The sequence below is a fragment of the Pocillopora verrucosa genome, chromosome 9, assembly GCF_036669915.1.
Source record: "Pocillopora verrucosa isolate sample1 chromosome 9, ASM3666991v2, whole genome shotgun sequence".
NCBI classification, from domain to species: domain Eukaryota; kingdom Metazoa; phylum Cnidaria; class Anthozoa; order Scleractinia; family Pocilloporidae; genus Pocillopora; species Pocillopora verrucosa.
In genome coordinates, this window is record NC_089320.1 from 12,348,903 (window position 1) to 12,355,485 (window position 6,583).

At 35.7% G+C, this 6,583-nt stretch overlaps 1 long non-coding RNA gene across 1 annotated transcript; it reads right to left on the minus strand.

The window, feature by feature from the left end:
- Nucleotides 1–3,305: 3,305 nt before the first annotated feature.
- On the minus strand, nucleotides 3,306–5,333 carry LOC136283268 (uncharacterized). The gene is made up of 3 exons (XR_010718678.1): nucleotides 4,922–5,333; nucleotides 4,778–4,819; nucleotides 3,306–4,525 (listed from the first exon to the last, which is right to left on the minus strand). It is a non-coding gene; the product is annotated as an uncharacterized lncRNA (long non-coding RNA).
- Between the last annotated feature and the right edge of the window lie 1,250 nt (nucleotides 5,334–6,583).

The following is a 6,583-nucleotide window of genomic DNA, read 5'->3' on the forward strand; positions in this document are numbered from 1 at the left end:
TCTGTCATATAGAGACCGGTCGCTGATCCCTAAAGTTTATCCGATAAGTAGTTTACAACTAGTTGTATTTGACTTTTAAGACACATTTCTCCTCTTTTGCCCAAAATCCAACAAGAGAAATCCCTCACTTGAACTAAAATAGTTCCTTTAAATGCTAAACTATAAATTAATTGTAACTATAACTAATCAAACTGTGCATCTTATTTCACTTAGTAGACACCATGAATGTAATTTATCTGAACGTCATCTAAGGATTTGTGGGGCTGATAGTTCTGATCATTTTATCATTCTGCTACACCACTTTTGGAAGGTAAGGGTAGAAGTGATACAAACGCTGACAAGCTTTGAAAAGTTAGAAACGTGGGTGAAAAGGCTTTTCAACCCTGCGGCGAGAAATGAGGCAGATCAACTGAGAACTCCGACAAACGCGGAAGAGCAATGAACATTGCCTTTAGTAAAGTGGCGTGTTCATGCTGAAAAATACAAATTTCCAAGGAGTTTTAGTGAGAAAGAGGAAGAAAATACGTTTTTGTATTTTGTTAATCCTTATCTCTTCCCAGGTGGCGCCTCCGAAGACAAGAAAATGATATGCAAATGACAGCCTATTCAGAGGGCAGAGAGTACGACGGTAAATGTTACACGTATCAAGTGACACGAATCTTATCTTGCCTAGAAATATTTTCATAACGATAATCATCAGGATGAAAAACACCAGTAATGATGAAAATGATAACTATCATAATAATAGTTATGATAACAATGATGGTACTGATGATGAAGCTAATTATAATGATGATGTTGATGATAACTTAAAAGCCGATCGCAGTTACAGTTACATCCGTAAAAATACATTTTTCTTAAAAATGGGTCCACTTAGCGGGAACGATTTCATGGAAAAGGTAAGTGTTTCAGAGCTTAGGCTCATAGCTTCACCTTCTATGGGGTGCCCTATTATTGGTTCGGGGTGAAGGAGGCATTTGGGTCGATTAAATGGGCGATCCAAACTTCATAAATATTCAATGGTTTCACTCTGAAGAAAGTGAATTTATGTATTTTGGTCCTTAACTTTTTCCAAGCTGTACCAATGCTTCCTCTGGTTGTGGCTCAAGATCAAACCACAAATGAAATTTTGGATGGTTTTGAGCTCGACCGCGCACAACTAAAGCTCGTAAAATTGCTTGGAACCGGAAACTTTGGCCAAGTATCCAAGGCTATTTACGGTCCTTCCCAGATACAAGTGGCCGTAAAATCCCTGAAAGGTAGCGTTTCATAATCATTTCCATATTTTTGTCATTGTAATTGCAGTATAGGTGAAAGCAATACAGGGTAAAAGACATATAGATGATAATAGGCTTCTCTAATAGTGTCAAAAGTGGAATAACACCCATTTCCAGCTGAAAAACTTGACAGCGAGAAGACTGAATCGGAAATCTGCGGATTGGTTACTCTCGAAAGTTTTCTTCTATGGTTGTCTCCTACGCGTGGCCTTCCTTGATATCAGTCATTCAAGGAACACTTACAATTCTTGATACATTTTACGCAACACATTGAACTCGTTATTTATTCTTAAAAAAAGATTCGTACCTTGCTTCCCGTTCAGAGCGTTTACAAAAAAACCTTCAATCTGGTATATTGGTATTGTGGTGGATTAGCAAAACGGCTGTCTAGTTGATTGTACATTGTATGTTAATCCAGCAATTGTCATTTTGTATCCATCAAATTCTTTTAGCATTTGCCTTAGTAAGTATTGCTTTTATTTTATTTGCAGGTCTATGTGAACTTAGAAGACTATGACAACCAGGAATACTTAACTATGATGTAATAGTGGAAAAGGAAGTGCTTAAAATTTCAATGTGCTAGGCTTATGTCTAGACTACTTACTGCAAAAAATGTAAGGGGAATAATTACAAGGGTTTTATCATAGAATTTAAGAGAGCTAAAAGTTATACCCAAGAAGAAAGATGAGAACGAAAAGAGCAAAGGAGTGATGATTTAATCTCAATAACTGAAATTTTCATCCAAAAACGTTTTGAAAGCTAATCTTTTGAGAAGTTGTTGTTTAATTGGGTCGGGTTATAAAAAACTATACCTTTTTAATGCAGTACCTCAGTAAACAATTTCAAACCTTTGTTCATCGCTGTAAAAGGTTGTGCTGGTATAATTTTGATAAATCTTGACTGTAACTAACGAGAACAGTTCAACCTGGCATTGTATCGTTCAATTAATCAGTTTTTTTTAAACACAATTCCTAATAGCTAATAAATTGGAAAACAGCATAGTCTCCTGATTATTGCGTTTTCAGATCCTACTCCGCTACAAATGTGTTATTCTGACTTCACTCACACGTAACATTACACGTGAAAAGATTAATTAAGATGAGTCAGTCAGTCTTCTAGCATACGCATCCTGATATAATCGTCCACAGAATACGTTTGCTGTTGCATTTCGAGAATTGCATTGTGGTTATATTTACAAAAGCCACATTTCTTTCATGGTAATCCATTGGCTTTCGCAGTTGGATTGAAGATGACTCATCGTTACTTTGTGCCGGATGATAGATTTCAATTTTCTCGTAACGGATGAGTATACACAACATTTATCGTTGAAAAGGGTTCAAAATTTCCATGTACAATCTGCATCTTGGGTGACCTCTGACTTCATTAGTCGTGACTTGATGTCACCCGTCTACTTTGCTTATCTGCTTGCAAACCTACTTTGCTTAGATACACGGTGCTGATTTCTCTCATGCATCTACTTCTAAAAATACTTGTGAGATTTTCAAATAAAATCATAACTATTATGGTCTTGAACCTTTAGATGTTACGAGGGTGGAAGAAATATCACTATAGGCCATAGACGCCTTCCCAAGCCATAAGGCTGAATCAGGCAATACGCATGTCCTTTTGTGAACTTTTCTGATAGCCATGAGATGTGCAGCATTGTTAGCATGCTTAGAAAATAGTTTATTTCAATGGATTCCTCTATTGGGGGTCTATTGGAAAGGATTTTGGTTCGGGTTCGATACTTAATAAGTCAAATTTGATCTCAATCAATTTGATGCGCTTGTAGATGCGTAACAGGAAAGTCATGCAGCTCCTAAAGCGAGCTTCTTTTTAGCTATATGTAAACCACTAGATGGTTTTTATACTTAGAAACTACTGTGCCTAAATAATAATATATTAGCGCAGACGAATAGTATCTCTGGCGCAAGGTTTAATCAACAAAGCATAAGGAACGAAAGTCTAAAAGTATAACTGAGTTATTATCAAACGACTCAGTTGGCTGGGTCTATCGGCTGTCTGCTCTGTTGTAGATGATCTTTACACGGGAAAAGAAAGCAGTCAATTTGTGAATCATAAGAACTGTACAGGTATGTATTAGCACTTAGTAGATAAGGACAATTTGTAATGGATAGATAATCGCTTTACGCACGCTTCCACTGCTGAAGTGTCTAGAGCGCGTCCTACGTATATACTTAGTCACGCTCATCAGTCTCAACTGGCATGACTTTGTTATAATAATTTTAACTTCACTTCTATATTTTCTTCTGAACAGCTACGTCGACCTTTCGACGGTTATTTGCTGGCTCTCTGACCGCTCCTTTTTGTGTCAGACACTGTCCCGCTCAGTTATTAGGTTCTAGATATTGCTTATGTAAAAATCTTTTACAGTGCACAATTTTACAGTTATTAAGAAACTCAATTGTGGTATAAAATAGACAAACTTTAAAACATCATGTGAAAGGATAGAACAACATACATACATATTTAACATTCATTCAATCATTTTCTAACATTGATATCTTTGCTAAATCAGTATATACTTCTCAACAATGTAAGCATTGTTTGAAATTACACCCAAGAGATATTTGTGAGAAAAGGTTCCCTTTTCAATGACTTAGCAAATGTGATAATTTGAGGCAGCTTATAATCAAGACTGATTTAATTTTTTAAAGTACAGAAAATTATCAAAATAACACAATACACACAATAGTATTTTTGTGTAGCATGTGTGATGGCAAACACACAAGAACAAAGGTCATGAACTTAAATAATCAGAGTGATTATTCTGAACCTTTTTGAACCACAGGAAGTTAAAAAAAGACTGCTAAATCAAAAAAACTGGAAAAAAGAAGGCAAAATGAAATACAACCCCAAAGTACTCGAACCTTTGTATCTGGACTTCATAAACAAATGGGCTCAGTAACTTTAGCTGTTCTTTAGTATTTTTGTGTTGCATGTGTGATGGCAAACACACAGGAACAAAGGTCATGAACTTAAATAATCAGAGTGATTATTCTGAACCTTTTTAGTTTATGGCAAGACATGCAGTGCCACAAAATTGTTTTTTTGCCGGCCAAACAAGGATACTCTGCAATAATTTTTTTTGCAATCCACTGCTGTTCAGAGCGCTTTGGTTTGCTGGTAAAGTAATTGATGCTGTTAGAAATATTCTGCACTAATTCGCTCCATTGGTTTGCAGTGAGATACCCCTCCTGGATACCCAACTCTACTGAGGCAGACAACTGTACAAAAAATGAACAGATGAACAAATTAATTTTTTGTTGAAGAACAGTAATCTTTTGCAACTTCAAAGTTTCCATACAGGTAAACAAACTGTGCATACAAAGAAAAAACATAATCACTAAACTATATAATTATGTACTTATCAAGAGAATAAATCATAACTCTGTGTACTTCAGTTTTAGTACAGAGTTCATAAATAAAGAAGGGTTAATTGTAGACTTGAAAAACAAAAACAAAGAAAAGTTTCTTACCCTTGATGGTAGCTGGAATTTTGAAAGCCATCCAGGAGGAATCTATAGGTAAAGATTTGTTTTCAGAAAAAAATTAAACTGTTTAAGCATAGTGCATGTAAATGCATATCTAGTATGTTTCATTGAAAGAATAGCAAATCTCACCATTTTTGATGGGTGTATTCCTTGACATTTCTCCTTCTTCATTTACCAAATGGCTCGTTGTGTGTTTTCCTATGGCATAAAATAGAAAGAAAGGAATTGATAATGTACTCTTCACGATCCTGCGAACTTTATCCTATAGGAACTTACTTGACAATGCCCAGTTCTGTTGAATTGTCCAAAAAACAGAGACCTTTAGCAATTTGCCCTTTTCTTTCATTGATGATGTCACTTCTTATTTTCATCCTTGCTGTTGTTCTCTGAATCATGAATTGACATTTGAAATTTCTTACTCTATGATCTTGATTCTGCACACCAAGAGAGAAAGAACTAAAACCTCAGCTGAAGTAGAGACAAACCAAGACATACATAAAAACATCAGTTACTTTTTTCAAGAAAAAAATTAAGAATTCAGACTGAGAGATCCTAAATCTGAGAATCTTGAAATGATTTAAGTCCATCTTGTGCAAATGCAGTATCCTTTTTGAACTGTAACCATCTCTATCTCTTAGCACCAAAATGAGAACACATAACCTCGGTTGTGAAGCCACTGAGACTCAACGAGGCTCAGGAGAAAAGGCCAGCCATGCATGCATCAAATTCTCTGGCAGGAAAATTAGTTATCTTACCAACACAGAATTTGTGTTGTCTCTAGTTTCAGGGTTCATTGCAATCAATTTCTTAAACTTCAGACACTTTTATGATAGGGAAGTACTGCCTTAGTTGGTCTGCATCTTGGGCCAAGGCAAGGAGATATTGGCCATTGAAACCATCTTTTTCTACAATATAGGATACAAACAAAGATCAATGGAGCAGTCAAGTGTGTGTGCAGTATGTAAAGTTACAATTAGATGTGTTGTTAAGCAAATTTCTTTGCTTACCTATCCTTTTTCAAGTTCCAGAAGAAAAACCATGCAACTGGAGCCAAGAAAAAACCTCTTCAGGGATAAATTTGTTGCTATAATTCATTGGTGTCTAACGCATGTGGTTCAGGTTTGACTAATGCAAGTCATCCCTATTATTCCAAGATAGTTTCTTATTTTGTTCAATGAATGAGGAAAGAGGATAGAAATTTCCCTAATTATCATTGATTGGGAGACTGTTGCTAAGAGGTTTATCAACTTCTTAGAGAAATCAAACAAAATACTGATAGCTGAGTTAGGTACATTTTGAAGTGTTTCCCAAGTGACGAAGAACATGAACACCAACCTCACAATTGCACTGCTTATGGCTGAGGACCCTCCCAGTAAAGACTCATTCTCAGTTGTCACTTCCTCATCATTTGCTGATGTTACCATATGTTCCAAATGCAATTCAGTATTGTCAGAACTACTTTCTCCAAAAAAGGCAATTGGTATGGTTTTATCAAATCATCAACAATTCCAATTAAGTGTCTAATCTATATTCCCAACCACACAGGACCACATTTATCCCCTTATCCATTTATATTATAGTATACCCCGCAACATTAGAAAATCTGGCTTTAAAATATATCAAATCCAATTTGAATTTGATAATAGCTGTGTGTGGATAAATTGATATTTAACCATCAGTGATTGAAAGATTGACTTACAAATGAGTCTTCCAGGGTGATGGGTGACTCTGCAGATAAATTGCAGCCATCTGGTGGCATTTCTAAAGTAAATAATTAAATACATTGATAAG